This window comes from Mercenaria mercenaria, chromosome 15 (assembly GCF_021730395.1).
Source record: "Mercenaria mercenaria strain notata chromosome 15, MADL_Memer_1, whole genome shotgun sequence".
In the NCBI taxonomy this organism is placed as follows: Eukaryota; Metazoa; Mollusca; class Bivalvia; order Venerida; family Veneridae; genus Mercenaria; species Mercenaria mercenaria.
Window position 1 is genome coordinate 59,583,907 of NC_069375.1, and position 25,055 is coordinate 59,608,961.

The 25,055-nt window shown below is 33.7% G+C and overlaps 1 protein-coding gene and 1 long non-coding RNA gene across 2 annotated transcripts in view; both read left to right on the plus strand.

Moving 5' to 3' along the window:
• The window catches only part of LOC123555844 (fatty acid-binding protein, liver-like), a 62,507-nt gene that overhangs the window by 6,006 nt on the left and 31,446 nt on the right, over nucleotides 1–25,055 (plus strand). The gene's annotated exons all lie outside the window — the stretch shown is intronic.
• On the plus strand, nucleotides 1,954–4,036 carry LOC128549101 (uncharacterized). Its single transcript, XR_008367472.1, has 2 exons — nucleotides 1,954–2,156; nucleotides 3,712–4,036. It is a non-coding gene; the product is annotated as an uncharacterized LOC128549101 (long non-coding RNA).

The window sequence follows — 25,055 nt, forward strand, 5'->3', positions numbered from 1 at the left end:
TTAAAAGATTTGAAAGAAACATATCTTGATGAAAAGGTTTGCGAGAATATTAATTGGAGACTCATATAATGATAGGGACTGACAAAAACTTTTTTTTATTATTGGAAATGTTTCCAATTTACTTTGCTGGAAAAATGCTCACTATGTTAAATATCGGATCAGCTATTAAGATGAATAAACAGCTGAATATAATAACTCTTTCGAGCATTATACAACGTTTGATAATATCATTAAATTGATACAGAACAGTAAAGCATACTGTCATGTTGATGGTGTGTTAAACGTAAGTTAATTTAGTTCTTGAACACAGGACCTGGTGTTTCTGACTAACCAGTTACGTCTGATAACACATATGAAACTCAAGAAATAACATGAATGAACAGTGACAAAATGTATTTGTGAATGCATTCAGTTATTTGCTTGACTTTATCAGGAACCACAGAAGGCGAAATACTTCTATAATCTTCAAGTTTGGTTCTAAGGATCACTTTAATACTAACATCCGTGCATTAACAGAGAATGCCATTAGTGGTCTCAATTTCCTAGGATATTGGCATACAATACTGAATACCCTTTAACTAATACAAAAAGGATGTTATACCTGAATAATCAAATGTTTAAGTAGGCATTACTTCAAAGAAATCGTTATGGGAGAAGAACATTAGTGTATGGTAAATATAGAATTCATAGAATATTTCCACTGCAATCATTCAGATTGCAAAAAACGACAACTCAATGTAACCATGTGTGCTGGCAATACGTAACACATCAGCATGAGGAGTAATTACATCAAGTTAGACAGGTATAGTTTCGAACTTTTTCCTCTCAGCAACTGTTATCAGGTGCACAAACATAGATAAAGTATATTCTCTCAGGAGCGCTAACAACATAGCATCTAACTCAAACACTTAAATCTAGATGATTGAATGGCGCAAGTCGTTGCAAGACGTCCCTTCAACAACAACAAAAAAAAAAGAAACATTGTTTGTATTCGTACACTTCTATCATAGCAAACACAATACTAAACCCGTCCGCTTAGCTCAATAGGGAGAGCGCCGATGTACGGATCACAGGTTCGTGAGTTCGATTCTCGGGCGGGGCTGGGTGGGGAGTATGCTTTGATAAAAGACATTGTTTCTGAAATTGATCGTCCTCAACATCTGATTCATGTGGGGAAGTGGGCAGTTACTTGCTGAGAACAGGTTTGTACTGGTATAGAATGCAGGAACACTGGTTAGGTTAACTGCTTGCCGTTACATAACTGAAGTACTGTTGGAAAACGGTGTAAAACCCAAAACAAACAAATATGAAACAAAGTACTAAATGATATCTACGTAAAAATGAAAGCAAGTTTGAATCTGCATTTGTTTGCATTGCTGTCATTTCAAAATGACACAGGAATTATTTGAATAACATACGGCTGAAAGGTAATTTGAAATTGTTCAAAATTAAGCTGTACAGATGGTTGGTAAATTATCTTCATTCCAAGTGTTCTGGTTTTAAATTATTTGTTTATACGGTTACTTTTTTCGCATGTTAATACACGTGTTATTCCTGCCAAATAACGCATACATTGAATAAAAGACTGCGTTAACACATGCAAGAACACCAAATAATAATAATGTAATCCTTTAGGTTCCAAGTTAGCTTTTTCCGCACCAATTTTGTAATTTCGTATAAAAATAAAAAAGAACACTTTTGTCAAATCTTAGCGGATACCATGGTTACCGTACGGAAAATGATATAACTAATAGTATAATGCTGCTGAATCGGCACGATGGAGCTCTGAAATACACATACAACTACAAAAATGATAAAAAAGAGGTTCATCAATGTGTGAACGACTCGATGTAACCAATCAAATTGCTCTAATTTACAGATAATGACATTAAAACAATGAAACGAATAAATACTAGTACCACAGCAAACACTTCAAGCAGACATTATGTTTTCTACCAGTGTTATCATAACTTTTATTTACAATCCAAATCTATATTTAAAATATCATGTTTTGGAGTGTAAAAAAGAACTAATCTTTTGCATATAGTATTTGTTCGTATATTAAAATACACTACAATGAGCAACTTAGAAATGAAATGTGTGTTCACTGGAACAATGTGCCTCTGTTTTCAGATCGATGGTTGAAGATGAAAAAGGTAAGGACTTTTTAGTACGTAGTGAGTCCTCTCTCGCTTTCACTTTTTGAAGCGGTCTTAAAAACGGATTAAACTGTACAATATTTGTACCTACACTTTTAGTGTGACGAGTGGAGTGTTCACGCCAAAAAGCGACCATAAAATTGATCAGGGTTAAGCTAAAGATCAAGAAAAACTTGAAAGGTATTGATATTATATTTTCTATTGGAGGCGTTAAATAATGATAATTGATTTGTTCACTGATACCAGACAGTCTGCGGCAGAGGCTGTACTGTTTAACCGAAGCATGTTTGTGTATAATAAAAACATTCAGTATTTAATCTTCGTCTGCTGGCAGAAACAAACTTTTGTTTGCATGAAACCTCCCTAGAATCAAAATGCTCCTGGCAATCACATACCAGGTATACCAGCCACTTTTTATTACATGCTTGCTTATTGTATCCACTTTGATAGTAATAACAGGTGATTAACAGCTTCCCAGATTGTGAAAAATGGCGGGAATTCGAAGTTTTGCAGAAGTAAGAGAGAGAAATAAAAACTGGGATACAATGAATTTGCAGATGCCTGGTATCTTAGAGATATTTCATTTATTTTAATACCCTGATACATTATTTAAAGAGATTAAAGACTACTATTAAATCTAAGTCTTTTTGATATATTTATTCTTCGGGGGCATAAGATTTAGATTAAGTCTTTTCAAGTGTATCGAAACAGACAATCGGACACTGCCATTAGCAGTATAATAGCCATGCATTTTTTAAGATATTACCCCTTTGAATGTAGCTCTGTGATTTATATGTTGAAAATTAAGGAAATACCGAGAGATATATCGGCATCTAGACAACAATAAAAGCTCACATAGAAAAACAAAACAACGCTTCTGTTTTATGGTTGCTTGGAAGGGTACTTCCGTGATTGTGTTCGAGCAACACAATTATAATTTCTTATGCTATCATCTTTCTATCTGCCACTGAAACTCTACAAATGTGTTTGCAATGGACTAAGTGCACAAAATAGCATTCTTTGTAAGGAGATGCTAATTAAGGAAAACTCGTCTGCGAATTAAGACCTTATGTAGGTGTTACATAAATGGAATACAGAAACGCTAAATAAGGGGTGCCACCGATTTTTTTTTTATCTCCATGGCATAAACAACTTTAATTTGTACAATGCATATCTCCATGTTATAACCATTAAACATATCTTTTAACAAAAATAAAGATGATAGTGGGTTGATATACACGCATTACCCATTATACATGAAATGAAATCTGCATTTGCTTGAAATGTCTTTCATAAATTCATAATAAAGAGACATACTGTTAAGAAAGACTTGCATGCCGAATATTTCAGTGCCAAGTGCTTCTCAAGAACATATGGTTTGATACTATCTGACCGTAGTTTACAAGTATTGAATTTTAGAAACGAATAGCCGATTGTTTTACGCACTGTATAAGTTGTCTGGTGGTTAACTTCTTCATCCGTCTTTGCAACATACATTGTTAAAAATATGAATACAGAACATTATAGTACACATATTTATTTTTCTTCACAGACTGGGTGCGATTTCAAACTCTGTCGAATTTCTTCGAAATGCCACACCTGTAACTGTATTTAGGGCTAGTGGATGGTTTCCAGATGAAGCAAATAAAAGATAAGACCATTGGCGAACAAGTTGGCATTATGTTATAACATCAAAAAGGTGTTCTCGACATAGACTCTCATTTTATGTATAAAAGATAATTTCTTTTTCAAAGACATATAAAGAACCAAGTTCGGATGGAACAATTTAAAGTTAAAGCTCGCTTGTTTAGTTCTTGTTAATAGAAGATCCATACTTGAAATATAATTGATAAAGTACAAACAGGTAGGGTTTGTGACCAGTTGTTGCATAATGTATGAAATACACAAAGATTTTTATTTATAATTCAAATTAATTTCTTCTTTCCAGACTGCTGTAGACACATACTTTTTTTGTTCGTTATAAATATTTTAAATCCAGATGCTACAGCCTCCACCCTTATTAATATTTTATAAACAATACGTTCCAGGACTACAGAATGAAATTTAACTTCATCGCATTGTAAATATTTTTAGGGTTAATAATAAGCACTAGATTTTATCGGCGTTTCTCTAAATATCACTCAAACTTCTAACGGTTATAGACACGGAACAAAATATGAATAAATTGAGCACTGAGAAAACATCAACTAAACAATAAAAAATATGCTTTCATGAAGACTATTGTGTTATAATTATAATACACGTTTTTCATGGTCCATAATATCTCTTTTGCTTTGTTTTTCAGCGTAAATAAATAGAAATCCATTTTGAACATCATCCTTCAATTTTGATTTGAAATAAAGGGTGTCTGAATGAAGCGATAGAGTAAAGTTAATTATGTGAAAATGATAACATTAATAAACTAACCATCACATCCGAATGAACCAGATGTTTAAATTTTAAACGTTGTTGTCAACGACTAAATACAAACGTACTCTCTCCTTATTGATGTTGGCGCTTAAGTTAGACAGAATTCATCCAGCTTGGCTACAGGACGTTAGTGCCTCTACCCAGGTACCCTGCCTTACCTGAAATAATATGTAGAGGGGCACGTTCACAGTGTGTCTTTCTCTTCCATGTAAATCTGTAAGCTCACTGGGCGGCCTAGGATGTGTCCGTTTGATATAAAACCCAACAAAATAATTACAAATAGATTAAACTAAATGCTCAGTATAGTTGGCCAGCGATTGTTATAACGTCAGCAAGTTATATAACGGTATCATAAAATTTGTTTCAGACTTTACTACGATTCTATTTATGTTCGTCTTCATTGGTTCAAGCACGGTTGCTTTTTTTCTCTGTCCAGCCTGACAGCTATTGTTCCTAATGTAACATTGTCTCTTCCTGTCTCAACTTAATCTGAGACTAATAGCTATCTTGTCTGTATGGAATCTAAACTCCGGGCGACATCATTAACTCCTGATTAAGCCGCTTTTCCGGAAGGATTTTGGTGGGGAGGGAGGGGGCGGGGCATGAGGTGGAGGGGATCTCGTATAGCTATATAAATCGTCCCATGTCTTAAGTGTTCCGTTAGAAACAATGCTTAAATAATTTCTTAATTTAACTTTTCCAGTCTGTCATTACTCTGTGGTATTGCGCCAAAATGCTGTGTTTATACAACCTAGCCGCACCACACTCTGAAAAATGTACCAAAATATTCTGATCGTAATTTCGGCAAGTATCGTCCTGATACTTATTTTCAAATGAATTTAAACTTAAATCTCAATTTGATTGTAACTTCAAAAGATTCTTATTTCATTTCATCTGAAACATTTTTACTATTTTTTGGAACCGAAACATATTGTCGTTTTTTTTCTCGAAAGGTTCTAAGAATCGAGTGTTTATTTTGTTAAACTACAAAACAAAAGATATTTTATGAGAGACAAGCCATACATCAGTCAGCTAACACTGTTACTAAATGATATGAAAAATAAGCTAGCAATAAATTTATTAATATATATACATTCAATTGACATGAGGCATATGCCTGAGACTATTATAAGAAACTTATATGGTTCGAAGCGATAGTTAATATGTTAGGTACCTATAATTTCTGTTCTATCTCATTTGAAAAAATCATACTTGCATCTACTAATGCCCGACAAAAAATAACATTGCCAAAAGACTCAATCATTTTAGGTCACATTTGTAAATTGAACACTAGGTCAGATCGGCTTGAATATACTTAATTTTACCATATCCTGTTTGTATATTTGATACTTGTATGTCTTATTTTAGGTTCTAGTGTTGTTACTGTAGGCATTTTTGTAACTTTGCGTCATCCTCTTCACTACCTTCTCAAATGTTACCATCTTCTGTAACTTGTCATTGGTAAGAAAAGATCTTCATCACACATAATCTTGACACATGCACCTTCAAAGGACACAAAGCCTTTATATACGTATATGCGAATGAAGTTTTTTATCACATGTCGGGACACGGATCTTTAGCTGAAATTAAAAATATGATGGTCTCTGATTACCAAGCACTTACTTAACGATGTAAAAAGGCGTCGCTCTCCTACGGCCTACCACTTTCAATATAATATCAATACAAATTAAAGGTGTCATCTTATATCTTGTATCATGCACATTCCGAAACCCTAAGGATTTTAAAAGGTTTATATCGAACTGATAAACGTCATTACATTAACCATAGTGTCAAAACCTTGACTTTTCGTATGCAAAATCATTTACCTATGTATATGGAAAAGTACTTTACTTTGACCAACGTTGGCATGCAATTAACGCTACGTTGGTCCCAGATAACCAAGCACCTATCTTCTTTACGAAATAAAAAATTGCCTCTCTTGCCCACTTCTCATCCTTTTCAATTTTTATTTTTCTCCGATGAAATTTGATCCGTGCTTGTATATCTTTTGACTTTTAATTTATCGAAATACTAATGAAATGTTATCTTGAAACATGCACTTTCCACCGGCTCAATGTCTTTTATAAGTTACATTGAACTGATAAGCAGTTTCACATTTAGTATGTTGTCATAACAGTGACTTTTGTTTTATATACTTATTTAAGTATATACGTAGAAAATAGTGGTTATTGATCACATTTCGGGACCCGCGTCCTAGATGTTTGCGCTTGATAAAATATAAAATTACTTACCAAAAATGCAGCCATGATAGTTTTGTTTCCTCGCTCTTCTAATTGTAACACTAAGTAGACCCCGATGAAGGCCAGTAAACAAATGATAAACAGCTTCGTTCCAGTGGGCTTATAGAACTGTCACAGGGTCTGACACAATCAAAGTATATCACTTCTTCTAACAGTATATGAGAGTACATAATAGGAAACATTTCTTTAAAAGAGCTGGGTCATTATTACGTACAGTTACCAATTGTAAATCTACCATTTGTAAATCTACATTGGAATGTTTCATACTCTTGTGAAGTTTGTAAATAACGTCCCCATGAGATACATTGTCAGAGTAAACCAAACAATAAGTAAGATAATCATGATACATTTCATATCTTTGGAATCCAGATTCTAGTAATTCTTTCAAATCTCATGAAAATTTGTTTGACATTTCAGCACATTCTTTGACAATCTCTCAATAACCCCGAGGAAAATATTTATATCAAATAAATGTCGTCCAGCCATTAAACATCAAAGACTGCCTTCTGAATTTGATATGTATAATCAATATGATCCAATGACAAGCTGATGTATGTTTGGGAATGAACTACAGTTTCACTGGCTAAATTATTTACCTAAAAACTAAAGTATAGTTTGAGATGCACATGTTATGATGATCGCATAGAATTTTACTTCCTTTAGTCTTTAATTTTATTTGCTCTCCTAGGAAAACTCTTACTATGTTAAATACCAGATCAGCTATCAAGATGAATAAAAAGTTGAATATAATAACTCCGAGCGTTATGCCCCGTTCAATAATCATCATTAGATTGATACAGAACAGCAAAGCATACCGCCATGCTGATGATATGTTAAACGTAAGTTAATTTAGCTCTAGAACACAGGACCTTGTGTTTCAGAAACTCAAGAAATAACAAGAATGTACAGTGACGAAACTTATTTGTGAATATACTTAGTTTTTTGCTTGATTTTATCAGGAACAACAGAAGGCGAAAAATAATATAATCTTCAAGTTTGGTCCTAAGGATCACTTTAAAACTAACATCCGTGCATGAACAGAAATTGCCATTAGAGGTCTCAATTTCCTAGGTTATTGGCATACAATATTGAATATCCTTTAATTAATACAAAAGGATACTATACCCGAATAATCAAATGTCTAAGTAGGTATTACTTCAAAGAAATCGGTCATGGGAGAGGAACATTGTTGTATGGTAATTATAGAATTAATAGAATATTTCCACTGCAAAGCGTTCAAAATGCAGAATAATGACATCTCAATGTAACCATGTGTGCTGGCAATACGTGACACACAGCATGAGGAATAATTACATCAAGTTAGACAGGTATAGTTTCGAACATTTTTCTCTCAGCAACTGTTATCAAGTGCACAAACATAGATAAAGCATATTCTCTCAGGAGCGCTAACAACATAGCATATAACTCAAACACATAAATCTAGATGATTGACTGGTGCAAGTTGTCTCTTTGACAAAAAACAAAACAAAACAAAAATATTTGTATCCGTACACTTATATCATAGCAAACAAAGTTATAAAAACCCGCCCGCTTAGCTCAATAGGGAGAGCGCCGATCTACGGATGGCGGGTTCGAGAGTTCGATTCTCGGGCGGGTCGTACAATTTCCGTGACGATTTGATGAAAGACCTTGTGTCTAAAATCATTAGGCCTCCACCACTGATTCATGTGGGAAAGTTGGCAGTTACTTGCTGAGAACAGGTTTGTACTGGTACAGAATGTAGGAACACTGGTTAGGTTAACTGCCTGTCGTTACATAACTGAAGTACTGTTGGAAAACGGCGTTAAACTCGAAACAAACAAAGTATTAAATGATATCTACGGAATAATGAAATCAAACTCGAATCAGTACTTGCTTGCATAGCTGTCAGTTCAAACTGACACAGGAATTATTTTAATAGCATACGGCTGATAAGTAATTTGAAATTGTTCAAAATTAAGCCGTACAGATGGTTGGTAAATTATCTACATTCCAAGTGTTCTGGTTTATTTGTTTATATGGTTACTTTTTTCGTGTTCATACATGTGTTAATATGGATGTTTTCGCCGTTTGTCAAATAATGCTGCTGAAATGGCACCGATGGAGCTCTGAAATACGCGTACGAATACAAAAACGATAACAAAGAGGTTCATCAATGTGTGAACGACTCGGTATTAACCAATCAAATAGGAGAGATATTTCAGCATCTAGACAACAATAAAGGCGCACTTTCAGAAAACAAAACAACCTTTCTGTTTGATGGTTGCTTGAAAGGGTACTTCCGTGGCTGTGTTCGGTAAAACACAGATATAGTATTTTATGCTAATATCACCTTCCCATCTACGTCAGAAACTTTACAAATGTGCTTGCAATAAACTAAAGAGCGCAAAATAACCTTCTCTGTAAGGAGATGCTAATTAAGGAAAACTTGTCTGTGAATTAAGGCCTTATGTAGAAGTTTCATAAATAGAATACAGAAACACTAAATCAGATATGCCACTAATTCTTATCTACAAGGCTTAAACAACTTTAAATTGTGCAATGCATATCTCCATGTATATCTCCATGTTATTACTAGTAAACAATTAGTACAAAAATAAAGATGACAGAGGATTAATATACAAGCATTACCTCTCTGGTATTCTTGGAAGGTATTATTTATTAGGAAATCCTCTTCTATGAATCAGGTCTATACGTCCCTTCAACAAATTTTAATGCACCAGATGGTAATATTTGCGGTTGTTGAGTAATTGCGATAAGGTAAAAAAAAAAAAAGGTATTTAGGAGAAAGAAGCAAATAATTTCATGATCATTTTCACGGCTAACCTGTTAGATTTGGCTTTATATATGAGGTCCTTTTAATTCTTACGTACAGGCCAGTTACCAGCGAACGCCTGGTCAACAAGTTTCGAGGCTACAAAATGGTAAATGATCTTAACTTAAGAATGCCTTTTTTTCTTTTATTTATAGAATGGCTCATCCTGTCCTTTTAAAAATATTTCACCACTGCCTGCACATAATTTGACCGCAGTCAATTTTAAACAATTTTAAATACCAGGTAACTTGTCATTGGTAAAAAAATACAGGAACTTTATCACATATTTATTATGACACATGCACCATCCAAGGACACTAACCCTTCAAAATTATAGTGGCCCCTGATGACCAAGCACTGAAATTTTATCCGTGGTTGTATATTTCTATAGCCGCACGCGGCTCTCCTGGGCTTTGTCTTCGGTCAAAATAAAAATTTAAGTTGTCGTGTTATATCCTTATGCATTTTCCAGAAACACCAAGCCTTTTGAAACGTTACATTGACCTAATCAACAGCATTATATTAAACATGGCTCGAACCCACATCGATGAGGGCAATTGATTTGAAGTCAGTGACCTTAATCACTCGGCTACGGAGGCCCCTTGACCACAAGTACATTGCAATTTATGTTATGAAGGCCAGACGGGCTTTCAGAACTGTCACAGAGTCTGACACAATCAAAAAGGATATTACTACTTGGAACAGTAATTGAGAGTACATAATAGGAAAAGAATCTAAAAAAGGCGGGTCATAACTTCACACAGTTACCATTTGAACATCTGCATTGACAATCTGTTAATGACCCCAATACATTTTAACATCAAAAGCTGCACTCTGGATATGATATGTATTATCAGTAAGATCCACTGACAAGCTGAAGTATGTTTGGGAATCAAATGCATTGTTCACTGGCTAAATTATTTATCTCAAAAACATGAGTGTAGCTTGAGATGCACATGTAATGTTGATTGTATAAAGCTTTGCTTCCTTTTATTTTTTATTCTTTATTTTGTGTAATTATTGTGCTGAAGTAAGTCTAAAAAAGTGTACACTGCCTTGTCAAGCAATCGTCAATAATGAACATTTGTTTGCTTTCAGAATGCGTGATGTTCTGATAGAAAGGTCGGTATTTCATAAGTTACAAAACAAGCAAACTTGTTAGTGTTTTTTGGTAAACAAAATTGTTCGAATAGCATATACAATATTCAGGCAATAATGTTTATAAAATGCAGACACTTATTCTGCAGTTTGAAGTATTTGATATGTTTCGACAAATCGAAATAGAAAGTCAATTATGACAAGATCATGTCTGAAACAAAATCCCTAAAGAAAATTACACGGCATATTTTTGTTATTGATAGTTAATGGAACTGATAGAAACCAGATGTTACAGCTAAAACATTGCTTAACATAATCAGTTAATCAATTCGGAAATAATTGCGAATGAATTATTTTTCATACTTTAAATATATTTTTGAATAATTGTTACAAGTACCTGTAAATTATCAATTGATTTCCATTTTAAGGAGAATAAGGTATGAAAAAACGGTTTAAAGATTAACTTTATTTTGTTAATTTGTTACAGGTATCCTTAAATTATCAATTAATTTCCATTGCAAGGGAAAAACAGTCATAGAAAAACGGTTTAAACTAAATTTTACAAATATGATGTTATATCCGAATAATCAAATGTCTATGTAGAAATAACTACAAAGAAAATCGGTCACTGGAAAAAAACAATCTTGCAAAACGGTTATGAAATATTTTTACTGGAAATCACTTAGATTGCAAAAAAATGACATCTCAATTTAACCGCGTGTGTTGGCAATACATATCAAATCAGCGTGAGAAATAATCAAATCAAATTAGATACGTATAGTTTTGAGCTTTTTTTCTATCTTATACTGCAACCTCGGGTGTGCTAACAACATAGTAAATAACTCGATACATAAATCAAGATGAATAAATGGCGCCAGTCATTGCAAGATATCTGTTCAATACAACAAAAAACAAAATTTCTAGTGTTCACGAAAAACCAAGATAGACCTCAGGTTGACCAAGTCATTAGACACCTGAAGTATTTTAATTCATATCACAGCAAAATTAATGATGTATATGAATATCTTTTTTTACCAGAAGTGAAGGGCTCGTTGAGTGTTGTAATAACTTTTATTGATAGTCAATTCTGTCTTTAAATAAAAAAGTGAGAGAATATCCTTTTGAAGCAAACTAAGCCACATTATAGTAGACTTCTGTTCATGAAAATTGTACAGTTAGAGCTTTTTTTTTGCGCTCACTTCTTGAAGTTCTTGACTTTAACACTGATTTGACTGTGCAATTTTGTAACAGCTCTCATAGAGTTGACGAGCGCAGTTTCAAGCCACAAAGCGACCGCAAAACTGATCAAGTCAAAGCTAAAAATCAAGAATACAAATGGAATGTATTGTTATTTCATTTTCATAAACGCCATTTAATTGATGATAATTGATTGTTTTCTTGTACCACACAGTCTGTGGCAGTCGATGCACCGTTTGACAGAAACATCACAATGTTCAATATTTATTGTTTGTCAGCTAGCAGAAACACATTTTCGCTGGCATGAAACCTCCATACGATCAAATCAATTACATACCAAGTATACCAGCCACTTTTTATTACATGTAGGCTTATTTCATCAACGTTGATAGTAATAACAGGTGATTACCACTTACACAGATTGAGAAAAATGGCGGGAATTTGAAATTTGCCGGAAGTTGGAGAGAGGAAGAAAAGATGGGATACGATAAAATGGCAGATGTCTTAGGTATTTTAGAAAGATTATATTTATTTAACTACACTACAATTAGGATTGAACAAATGCAGCGAAATGAAATGATTAAAATTGTTATTTCTTAGAGAGACGTTGGGTGTTCATTGTTTTTGTTTACATATAAACGTATATGTCCTGTCTTAGACACCGCTTTTAGGAGACACTCATGGACGAATAAGACGTAGGTTAGGCTACAAGACAGCTTTACGTCACCTGAGACAGGTTTTGCATACTTGGTGCATACATGATTCCGACAACAACACATAATGATTATTGATAAATGCCTTAGAATTGTAACTTCAAATTCTGAAATTCTTAAATATTCAAGTGAATACCAACCATGATTTCAGGTATTTTTAAAATAAAATAAAAGACGTGGAGAGGTTCAACACCAATATTAATATTCAAAACAACAGCAGGCATTGAGTAAGTGTTTAAACCCGCATTTGGATAACCGGTTTCACACCTACCGTAACGTTACTCCGTGGACAAGAAAATGTAAAATACCTCCCGTCTCCCGCACCTAGAGAATCTCAACGCTAGTGATAAAACATCGTGTTGTATATACAAAATTCTGAAATGGTAAATTTCAGGTATCAGTACAACTTTAGTGCAACAAATGCATTGCATTCAGTGCACTTTATACTTATTTATTTTAACTCATTTTGATGAAAGCATAGCTTAAACATTATTTAAATCATTATGTTCGCTTTCTGGAAAAATCTTGTACTGGTGTCATATGAGAAAGCACTAGTGGGACATGTATCAAAGACGACCGGGTTTAAAGACACCACTATATAAGATGCACGACAAATAAACTTTCTTACCTTGTTTCCATACAATATTAAACCAAATTTCATCTTCTCTAATTAAATAGGTTTAACACAAACTTTTAAAAGATAAAATAACGTTTTTATAGTATTGACCATGCATATGTACTTGTATGTGAAATGAATTATATTTAAACTATTATAGATTAAGCAATTTCTCTGACACTCATCCAACCAATGAATGAACAAATTTGCAAATTTACATCAAAAGCAACATTGTACATCACTTTTACCAAACGCTGAATAATAATCAATTTCATTAATTTATGATTATAATTCAAAGTTAATTGCCTCAGACAGTAATTCTATAGTAATTCATACAGATATAAATATATCCTATGTTTCAATAAACTTAAGGTTAATTCTAAAACTTTCATTGCTTCCTCGATTGTTATCGCTAAAACGTAAACTAATTTTAAAAGTCTTTTTGCTATATTTATATTTTCGGCTAAATTAGATCCAAATTGTACGAAACAGACAATCTAACTGCCATTAGCAGTATAATTGCCACGCATTTGTTAAAATATTACCTCTGCGAGTGTTGCTGCCTTTCTGAAAATGTTATTCATTACAGAAAGGCCAACAACTATGATTTATATGTTGGTAAATTAGCAAGTACGAAGAGATATATCGGCATCTAGACAACAATAAAGGCGCATGTCCAGAAAAAACAGAAAAAGCCTCTGTTCGATGGTTAGTTGAAAGGGTACGTCCGTGACTGCTGTTGGGAAAAACACCAGGGGAGATTGGAATTTATGTAATCATCTTCCCATCTGCGTCCGAAATTATACAAATGTGTTTGCAATAAATTAAAGAGCGCATAATAATACAGTTTAAAGGAGATGCTATAAAAGGAAACATGACATGATTTAAGGCCTTATATAGGTATTATTACATGGTAAGCATTAAATCATGTTTGTCAGCGATACTTAACAACATGGCTTAAACACCTTTAATTTCAATAAAACGCATATCCGTGTAATTGTCATTAAACAAAAAAGTTTAAAATTGAATATGATAGAGGATTTAACATGCAAGTGTTATCAAGCCTGCATTCCAGGACGGCATTAATTACTAGGAAATCCTCTTCTATGAATAAGGTATATACTTTCCCTTTACCCATTATTTCTAATGCACTAGATGAGAGTGTTTGCGGTTGCATTTATTACTGAGATGAGATAATGAAACAATAGGTAATTAGGGGGAAGAGGCAACTAATTTCATGATCATTTTCATCGTATAAACTTTTGACTAAAGAAGAAATAATTATGTGCTATCTGTCATCAGTCTGAGGAAACGCTTTACCCACGCCGAAATGCTGTATTTATACGACCTAGCCGCCATGTGGGTATCCTCGTTCTGACGTTATGGTCGCGCGTGAAGCCTCCGCTACTTATATAAATGTTACATTACCCTGAGTAAAAGGCACAGATATTTTCTAGGTAATTTCGGCAAGAAAAAAACATACTTGCATACTATAATGCTCGACGGACAATAGCAATGCTACAGGACTCAATCATTCCTGGTTACATTTGTAAATTGAACACAAGGTAAGATCGTCTTGAATATACCTAATTTCACCAGAACCAGTTTGTATATTTAATACTCGTACGTTATATTTCAGGTTCAAGTGTTGTTACAGAAGGCATTTTTTAATATTGTGTTATTCTCTCCGCTACTTTCTCATATGTTTATCTACAAAGTTGTATTCTCCAAACCATATTTTGAATGGGACATTGTGTTTTTGGGGAGGAGATTTAATAGGAAACATTTTGCCCCGTCTGTCCCTGTCACCATCCGTTACCATAAAACAATTTTAAATACCAGGTTTTGTAACTTGTCATTGGTCAAAAAACTTTATCACATATTATCTTGACACATGCAAATAGATAGGACACTAAGCCTTCAAAATTCTGGTGGTCCATGAAGACCAAGCACTTACTTACTTAACGATGTAAAAATGTGTCGATCTCCAACGGCTCACCTCTTCCTTTTGTCGCCAGTCAAAATAAAAAATCAAGGTGTCATGTTATATCTTGAAACATGCAGTTTCAAAACCCACTAAGCCTTTTTAAAGGTTATATTGAACTGTTCAACAGCATCACATTAAACATAGTGTCAAACACTGACTTTTCTTATGCAAAATTATTTACCACATCATGACATGTTATATCTTGAAACATGCATTTTCCAAACCCACTAAGTCATTGAAAAGGTTACATAGAACTGATCAACAGCATTACATTAAACGTAATGTCAAAATTATTTATCTAAGTATGTAGAAAAGTACTTTCCTTTGACCACAGATACCTTGCAATTTATGTTATGAAGGCCAGAACACAAATGATAAACATTTTAGCTCCAGCGGGCTTTCAGAAATGTCACAGAGTCTGACACAATCAAACAGGATATCACTACTTGAGGCATTAATTGAGAGTACATAATATATTTCTTTTTCTAAAAATAGGCCGAGTCATAACTTCGTTACCATTTGAACATCTACATTGTCAATCTGGTTAAGACAAATCTGAGAGTTTCCTATATGTATGTAGGAAAATATTTTCTTATGGGCATAATTTCTTTAAACTTTGTGTACTGACTGAGAATCAAGTTTAAAACGGAAATATGTATTAAAATCATAGGTACTGTGCTTGATTTTGAATTTAATTTATCTGCCCTTAGGAAACTATCTGATGCGTCTTTAATTACCCCGATGAAAATATCTATATGTAATAAATGTCGTCTGCCTTAAAACATCAAAGATTGCCTTCTGGATATGATATGTATTATCAGTAAGATCCAGTGACAAGCTGATATATGTTTTCTACCTAGTGCTGCAACCTCGGGAGTGCGAAAAAACATAGTAAATAACTCAATACATAATTCAAGATGATGGAATTGCGCCAGTCATTGCAAGATATCTCTTCAATAGAAAAAAAATATTTGTACCCGTTAACTTATATATTATAGCAAACTAAGTATTACATGATTTTTTCGGAATAACGAAAGCAAACAAGTTCGAATCGGTATTTACTTCTTATTTGTCAGACATAGCTGATGTAGTACTATTTTGCTAAGCAGACAACTGATGAGTAAATTAAATGTTTACTATTACGACGTATGATTTGTAAAGTGTGTCATTCCAAGATTGCTGTTATATTTTCTGGACCTTTGGGATCACAGTGTCCATTCAACATATGTGTAATAGAGTTCCGCTTAAGCCAGGGCTGGGGGGCGTAAGAGGTGTTGCACATTTCATTACCTCTCATGAATAGATTCAATCAAACCAAGTCAGCTATTATTCTTCTTGGTTACATTCTTTGCTTCCAAAGGATCTTTTTACATATTTTATTTATTATAATTATTTTATTCATTTACAAGATGTTCATGCATGCGGAAACGCAAGCATTGAATAAAAGACAGGGGTAACACATCATTGAACACCAGAAACAAATGTTTAATACTGTTATTTGATTACTAAGCTAGCATGTTTTCGTCCGCACCGCGCATCTATTATGCATGTTTGCTCTCTGCAGCTAAAATTAAAAACAAATCAACAAAACTTTTTTGTCTAATTTTAGTTGAAACTATGATCATCGTACAGAAATTGGTCTAATAAAGAAACCAGTGCTCACATTGAAATATTTTTTACTGAAATGTTGTTGCTGTTATTCAAATATTCCTGCTACCCGATTTGGCAATGGTGCAACTCTTAAATATTTGTACAAACACAAAATATGATAGAAATTGATAGTTTCATCAATGTGTGAACTGCTCAGTTTAGGCATTTAAAGCAAAGACATGATCACATACAGATATAGACTTTAGTTGCAGGCAACACTACAGTCTAGTGTTAACGAAAAGTTAACATATCCACCCGGTTAACCAAGTTATTAGACACGTGAAGTATTTCATTTCATATCACAGCAAAATTACCAATGTCTATAAACATTTTTTACCAGAAATAAAGTGCTAGTTGAGTGTTATAATAACTTTTATTTATGGTCAATTCTGTCTAAAAAATAAAAGATCCTTTTGGAAGCAAAGAACACAAAGCCACGTAATAGCAGACTTCTGTTTATGATAATGTGAAACACCCTCAGGCCCCCGAGCTCAAGAAATTGTATTCTTAGACTAGTGATAATGAGCGTACTCGTTGATCCCAAAAGGACTAGAAAGTATGACAATAACTTGGAAAATAGTACAGTTAGAGCTTTTTTGCTCTCACATCTTCAAATAGACTTTAACACTGATTTGACTGTACAATTTTATACAGTTTTGTATCAGCACTCATTGAGTTGTCGAGTGCAGTTTCACGCCACAAAGCGACCATACAGTTTATCAAGTCAAAGCTTAAGATCAAGAAATAAGATGGAATATTTGTTATTACGTTTTAATAATAGGCATTTAATTGATGATAATCTAGATTTTTCTTATACCACAGTCTACGGCAGACGATGAACCGTTTGACCGAAACATCACAATGTTCAATATTTAATGTAAGGCAGCTAACAGAAACGAATTTTCGCCGGCATGAAACCGCCCAACGATCAAAATGCTCTCGGCAATCACATACCAGGCATACCTGCCACTTTTTATTACATGCAGGCTTATTGCATCTACGTTGGTAGTAATTGACAAAGTGATTAATAATCTCGAAAAGAGATAGTCTCTTGGATGCATCAGAACATGAAGAAGCTCAATACTTACAAAACTGAGGTCATTTTGTTTCACACAAATCACACAAAAATACCCGAAAATATCTGCGTGAAAGTAGGACCCTCTCGGATTAAACCATCAATTTGTGTGAAGAATCTCGGTGCTAGAATGGATTTAAACATGGTCATTACACAGCATATTAACTCTCTATGTAGAGACAGTTATGCATAACTTCGGCAAATAGGCCAAATTAGGCAGTACATCATAGCTGATGCTACCAAGTCTCTTGTGAACTCTCTGGTTACGTCGAAAGTAGACTACTGTAACTCGCTGCTGTATAAATTTCCCAAGACACACTACAAAAGCTTCAATGTGTACAAAACACAGCGGCCCGCATCATAACCAAGACTCCGCGATACAATCACATCACACCAGTCTTGAAGGAGTTGCATTGGCTTCCGGTTCAGCACCGAATTGAATTCAAAATCTTGACACTTGCGTACAAAGCCATACACATTGAATCTCCCAAGTACATTGTCGATATGCTGGACATGAACTAACTTTGTAGAGACTTATGGTCGGCAAATGGCCCAGTGTGTTAGGTTGTTCCGAGGAGTCGAACAGTTAAATATGGTCACAGAAGTTTCAAGCATGCAGCTCCAAAGCTTTGGAATGCCCTCCCAGCAAGCATCAGAGATTCAAGCTCACTGTTCGCATTTACAAAAAAATTGAGAACACATCTCTTTCACATATGTTATATAAAATATCAAAATCTGAAATACCGTTGAAAACGGCGTTTAACAAAAAACAAATAAACAACACTAACAAAATCATGACAGGTTTTGTTTCGTGTTGAGAAAGGGATTGCTCCTCTTTAATAGTGTATGTAATGTGATTTAACGTTGAACAAAATTTAAGGATGATTGTTTTAATTACTTTTTTTAAAAATATTTTACCAATGTATTTACATGTATATATATGTATGTATGAGTTCTTTAATGTCTTTGTAAATCACTTTTGAACGCACATATTTTGTATGAAAAGAGTGCTATATAAATGTGGTATAATAATAATAATAATAATAATTAGCACTTATACGGATTCAGAAAAATTGTGGGAATTTGAAGTTTGCCGGAAGTTGGAATGAGGAAGAAAAGATAGGACACGATAAAATGGCTAATGTCTTAGGTATTTTTGAAAGATTATGTTTACTTAAATACACTACAATTAGGATCGAACAACAGCAGCGAAATAAACTAATAAAAATTGTAATTTCTTAGAGAGACGTTTGGTGTTCTTTGTTTTTGATTACATGTAAACGTACATTCCCTATCTGTGAGAGCGCTTTTGGGGAAAACTCGTGGTCGAGTAAGGCTAGGTTAAGCTAAGTGCATTTAATGTACTTTATACTTATTTATTTTAACCCGTTTGTGATGAAAGCTTGTAACTTAATTAACACTTACCCTGCAAAATGTCTTTAATGAACTTGTCCATCATCCAATTTGGACAGTACCATGGATGTGCAGGCTGATTATGATCTACACTGGTCGTGTCCAGCATGGTAACGGTTCCTGGAAAAAGCTTGCACTGATGTCATATGAGAAAGCACTAGTGGGAGTCGTACCCAAAACGACCGGGTGTAAAGACACGACTATGTAGGATGCGCGACAAAAAAGCTTTTGTACCTTGTTTCCATACATTATTAAACTAAATTTCATCTTGTCAAGACACACTGTAATAAAAATTAACTTTTTCATAGTGTTTATGTATCCTTGTATTTGAAATGAATGTATAAACCATATATAGAGCTATATTAAAGGCGTATGCTAGAATTTCACCATTTTTTCCCATTAACAGAATTTGCTCATATTTCATATATTGTTAGTTCATTCTATAAGTAACTTAAAATTAAAAATTAAAATGGGGGTCACCGACTTCGTTTTCATTTTATTTCAGATTATAATGCATGACCATGGTACAAGTGTATCCTGAAATCTAGAGCGTGTCTGCCATAGCATATAAGATCAAGGAATCAAATAAATGATTCATGAAGTATAACTGCTAGTCAAATCAAAGACATGATTATTTCCCTTCAAAACAAAAAGAAATTTTAATGAAATACAAGAAATAGTTGCATGACACTTGTGTGTTGTTGTTGTTTTCTAAGTCAAAAAAGCATCATAATTATGAAATATTGTATATTTCCTTCAGCAGTTAATATTTCCAAATCTACATAAAGGAATTTGCTTAAACTTGCAAGAATAGCAGAATATAATGTTTACTTTTGAAATATAAAAAGGGTGGTCACCGAATTAGATTTTTCACATTTTCATTTTGAATTATTGCCCCTTTATGATACTGGTTTGTGATCTTCATGCCAAAAAATAAAAACCATTATAAATCCAAAATAGTCATAAATACTGGTCAGACTCCAATCGATTACAAACAAATAGTCATAAAGAAACGTAATATGGGTCAAATGTAACTCATAATTTTAAATAAGAGACTGAAATCTTTGGAAATATGTGAACAAGTGCGAGGAGATATCTACCTCGACACCGGTTTCAGCCGATGACACTAAAATGACAGAAACAAAAACACAAAACATACGTTCAAAAATATCAGCGAGACAATTGTATGCTTTAATGTAAAATAAATTCATTATCAGACCTGTTATCTTTACAAATACATTCATATGTACATGTACCAGAAAACGTTCCCAACAAACTTCATCGGAGGTGTCCTTACATAAATCTAATTCGCACAATAAGCTCGGACGTGACAGGACTGTGACAGTCAAACATTGTTACGCTGTCCCGAAACTTACATCCTATTATTTGGTTTTGTTTTGATCAAGCATTAGAAATAAACACAGCGATTGTCCGAATGTCCAAAAACCATGCAACTTTACCTGAAACGGTGAGCCGTGCGATTTCTGCCTCGTGAAAATTTTATCTTGCGTACGTTTTCATTGCAGATGTCCTTACAGAAATACTCAAAATAAGCATCGACGTAACGGGACAGTGATAGCCAAAAGTTATCATGCCGTCCTGAAACGTACATCCCATCATTTCGACTAGTTTTGACCAGGCGTTGAAAATAAACTTTACCGGAAATGGTGTCGTAATCGGTGCGTCATGCGATTTCTGCCTCGTGAAAAGTTTATCTAGCATACGCCTTTAAGCTATTTCTCTGGCTCTCATCCAACCAATGATTGAACAAATTTGCATATATACATGAAACTGATTCAAAGCAACATTGTATAGCAGTTTTGCCAAATGCTGATAATAATTACTTCATTAATTTATAAATGAAATTCACAGTTAATTGCCTCAAACAGTAATTCTCGCAAAATGCTAAATTCATACAGATATGAATATATCCTATACTTCAATAATTTTTAGTTAAATTCTAAAACTTTTCAGTGTGTCCTCGATTGTTATCACTAAAACTAATTTGAAAAGTCTTTTTTGGTATATTTATATTTTCGGGTAAATTAGATCCAAGAGACAGAAAATCGAAAACTGCCATTAGCAGTATAATTGCCACGCATTTGTTAAAATGTTACACCTGCGAATGTTGCTGCCTTTCTGAAAATGTTTTTCATTACAAAAAAGCCAACAACTGTGATTTATATGTTGGAAAATTAGCAAGTACCGAGAGATATATTGGTATCTAGACAACAATAAAGGGACACATTCAGAAAAAAACAACAACGCTTCTGTTTGATGGTTAGTTGAAAGGGTACGTCCGTAACTGCTGTCTGGAAAACACAAGAGAATTTAGGAATTTATGTTATCATCTTCCCATCCGCGTTTGCAATAAATTAAAGAGCGCACAATAACACAGTTTGGAAGGATATGCTATTAAAGGAAAAATGTATATGATTTAAGGCCTTATGTAGGTGTTAATACACGGGAAACAGAAGCATGAAATCAGATTTGCCACCGATACTTAACAACATGGCTTAAACACCCTTAAATTCAATATAATTGAGCCGCGCCATGAGCAAATCAACATAGTGGCATTGCGACCAGCATGAATCCAGACCAGCCAGCCTGAGCATCTGCGCAGTCTGATCAGGATCCATGCTGTTCGCTAACGGTGTCTCCAATTGCAATAGGCTTTGGAAACGAACAGCATGGATCCTAACCAGACTGCGCGGATGCGCATGCTGGTCTGGATCCATGCTGGTCGCAAATGCACTATGTTGGTTTTCTCATGGTGCGGCTCATACATATTGAATTCAAAGGTGTTTAAGCTATATTGTTAAGGTAATATATATAACCGTGTAATTGTCATTAAACAAAAAGCATAGAGGATTTAATATGCTAGTGTTATCCAGCCTGCATGCTAGGAATGCATTAATTAGTAGGAAATCCTCTTCTATGAATCAGGTATATACTTCCTTTTAACCGTTATTTTTAATGCACTTGATGAGGATGTTTGCGGTTGTATCTATTACTGAGATGAGATAATGAAACGATAGGTATTTAGGAGGAAGAGCCAACTAATTTCATGATCATTTTCATTGTATAAACGTTTCACATAAAAAGAAATAAATATGCGTTATCCACGACAATGAGAATGATTGCGATTCATACTTGCATGGGTACGAGTACTACTATGATTTTATAGTGAGCGTCTGGGTTGTCAAATTTCAGAGCGTTACAATTTTCGTGTATTTTAACCATACAAGTTCGCAAAGTACTGTAAACCTAGAATTGTTTTCGCGCTTTTTAAATTAGCGCCTTTCGTGGCTAGTATATTTCTGTGAAATTAAATAGCCGCGAAAAACTCTGAATTAACAAAAACGCGAAAGATTTAAGCTTCAGCTTAAATAATGGATATGATTCCGCGAATATTTGTATCCGCGAAAATTTCGACGTTTTGAAAAACGCGAAATATAGTATCAGCGAACATTTCTAGGTTTACAGTAAGTTAAGCATTAGACTTTTATTGTTAACTATGTTAAAAACAAGGTCTCGACTTAACAAGACTTTCCGAGTTGCAGCTAGAAATACATGTAATACAACTTCAAGTATGTTGTGCGCAGTTTTCTTTTTCATTGAGAGAGCAATACATTTTTATCGAAATACCACAAAAGAAATTAAACGAAGCAAGACAAACAAACAACAGTTATACAAAATTATATATGGCTGACCTGTATATACGAGGTCCTAATACTTCTCACGTATAGCCCAATTACCTGCAGACGCCTGTTCAACTTGTTTCGAGGCTTGAAATGGGTAACTGATCCTAGTTTCAGGAAATAAATGAGAAAATGATTTTTTTTTTCTAATTCAAAAACGGTTCGTCCTTAAAATATTTCACCACTGCACATAATATGACCAAAGCCAAATATGTACATATAGCAGTAGGGCTATCAATATTCAATATTTGTCTGCATGAAATCACTATTACGTATTTGGTATAAGATACAGCCGCCTGCGCTCGTTAGTCGTGCGCATCTTGCATTTAAGTTGACAGCAAGAACGCACTGCTCATTTGTGGAGTCATATCTAAGACCTAAATGATAATAACAAGTGCATAGATTGAGAAAAATGGCAGGAATTCAAGCGTTTATTGGAAGTTGGAGAGAAGAGGAAAAAACTGGTTACGATGAGTTAGCAGATAATATAGGTATTTCTCAGTTTAAAAAAAAAATATTTGCGTGATTCGATTATCATAAAACTGAAATTTGTTATTTTAAAATAATCATTTTTTTTTTCTTAATTAACCAGCAGTTTAGGTTAGCATAATATAACGTAATTATTTGATGTAAGAATAGGAAGAGTAAACGCTAACGTCTTCATTTCCTTCATAAGGTTACAAGTTACAATTGCATGTAAATAGTTTATTTGATATTTTTATATATTTTGCTATAAACATCTTAAGAAATATAATAGCAAAATTTCTTTCTGGTTTCTTATATATATATTTTTCTATTTTGAATTTAGTTTTTTTCTCTCACAAAACTGTCAGTTCAACTTTAAGTACGAAAGTTTGCATTTTCAATTTGGTATAATAATATGCTTCCAATACCAGTGTACAGATAAAATTTTGGTGTGCTACCTCGCTAGACTTTTGATACTATATGGGTGTGAAAATACGTATGTATATTGTTAGAATTAGTCCTATCCCCTACACGTCAGACATAACTAACTACGTCCGAATAAACATAAGCGTTAAACTACATAAAAATGCCGTTTTTTTCTGATGATCATAATTTAGTCGATGTCGTGTATCAGAATCAGTGAACAGTTTTCGTAATTACGACATGCGGTTTATCTTGCTATGATATGTCAAACTCTGATTTTGAAAAACAAGTATTTTAACAACAATAATATTATAAATAAGTAAAAGTTGAAATCTTTATTTGCAGAACAATTTCTTTCATAATATAGAGAAATGCTATACAAGTGCTTTTTTAAGAACATTATTATTTTCTGACCGTAGTAAATTGGTATTGAATGTCAAACTGAATTGCCAAATATTTTACCCACTGTATATTAAGTTGCCTGGTGGTTAACTTCTTCCTTCATCTTTGCAACATATATTCTTGAAAATATTAATACAGGCCTAGTATTATAATACATAATAATTATGTTTTTTTTTCTACAGACTGGAAGCGATTTCGAAGTATGTTGCTTTGCTTTGAAGTCGCACAACTGTAACTGTGCGTAGGGCTAGTTGATAGCCTAAATATGAAGCAACTAAAAGATAAAGCCATTGACATAGAAATTCATTTTATGTTAAAGACAATAATTTCTTTCACACATTGTATAAAACAAATAACCAAGTTCGGGTGAAAATTCTTGTTTCATCTGAATGCTCTTGACCACAAATCAGAAAAATATGTGCCATTAACTTAAAAGTGATTTTACTGAATTTATTGTAAAAATATTTCAAAATATAGCCATTGGGCAGTTTAACCAATAGATACGTGTAGGGCGATTTGGTTGGAAAAGTTTCAACAGATGAAGTATTAACTATGTTCGATAGGTAATGCATTGCAAAGTTTCAGTAGATTCTGATCATCATTACAAAAAAAAAACAACATTAAGTTCGTGTTTAAAGCGTATTAATTGT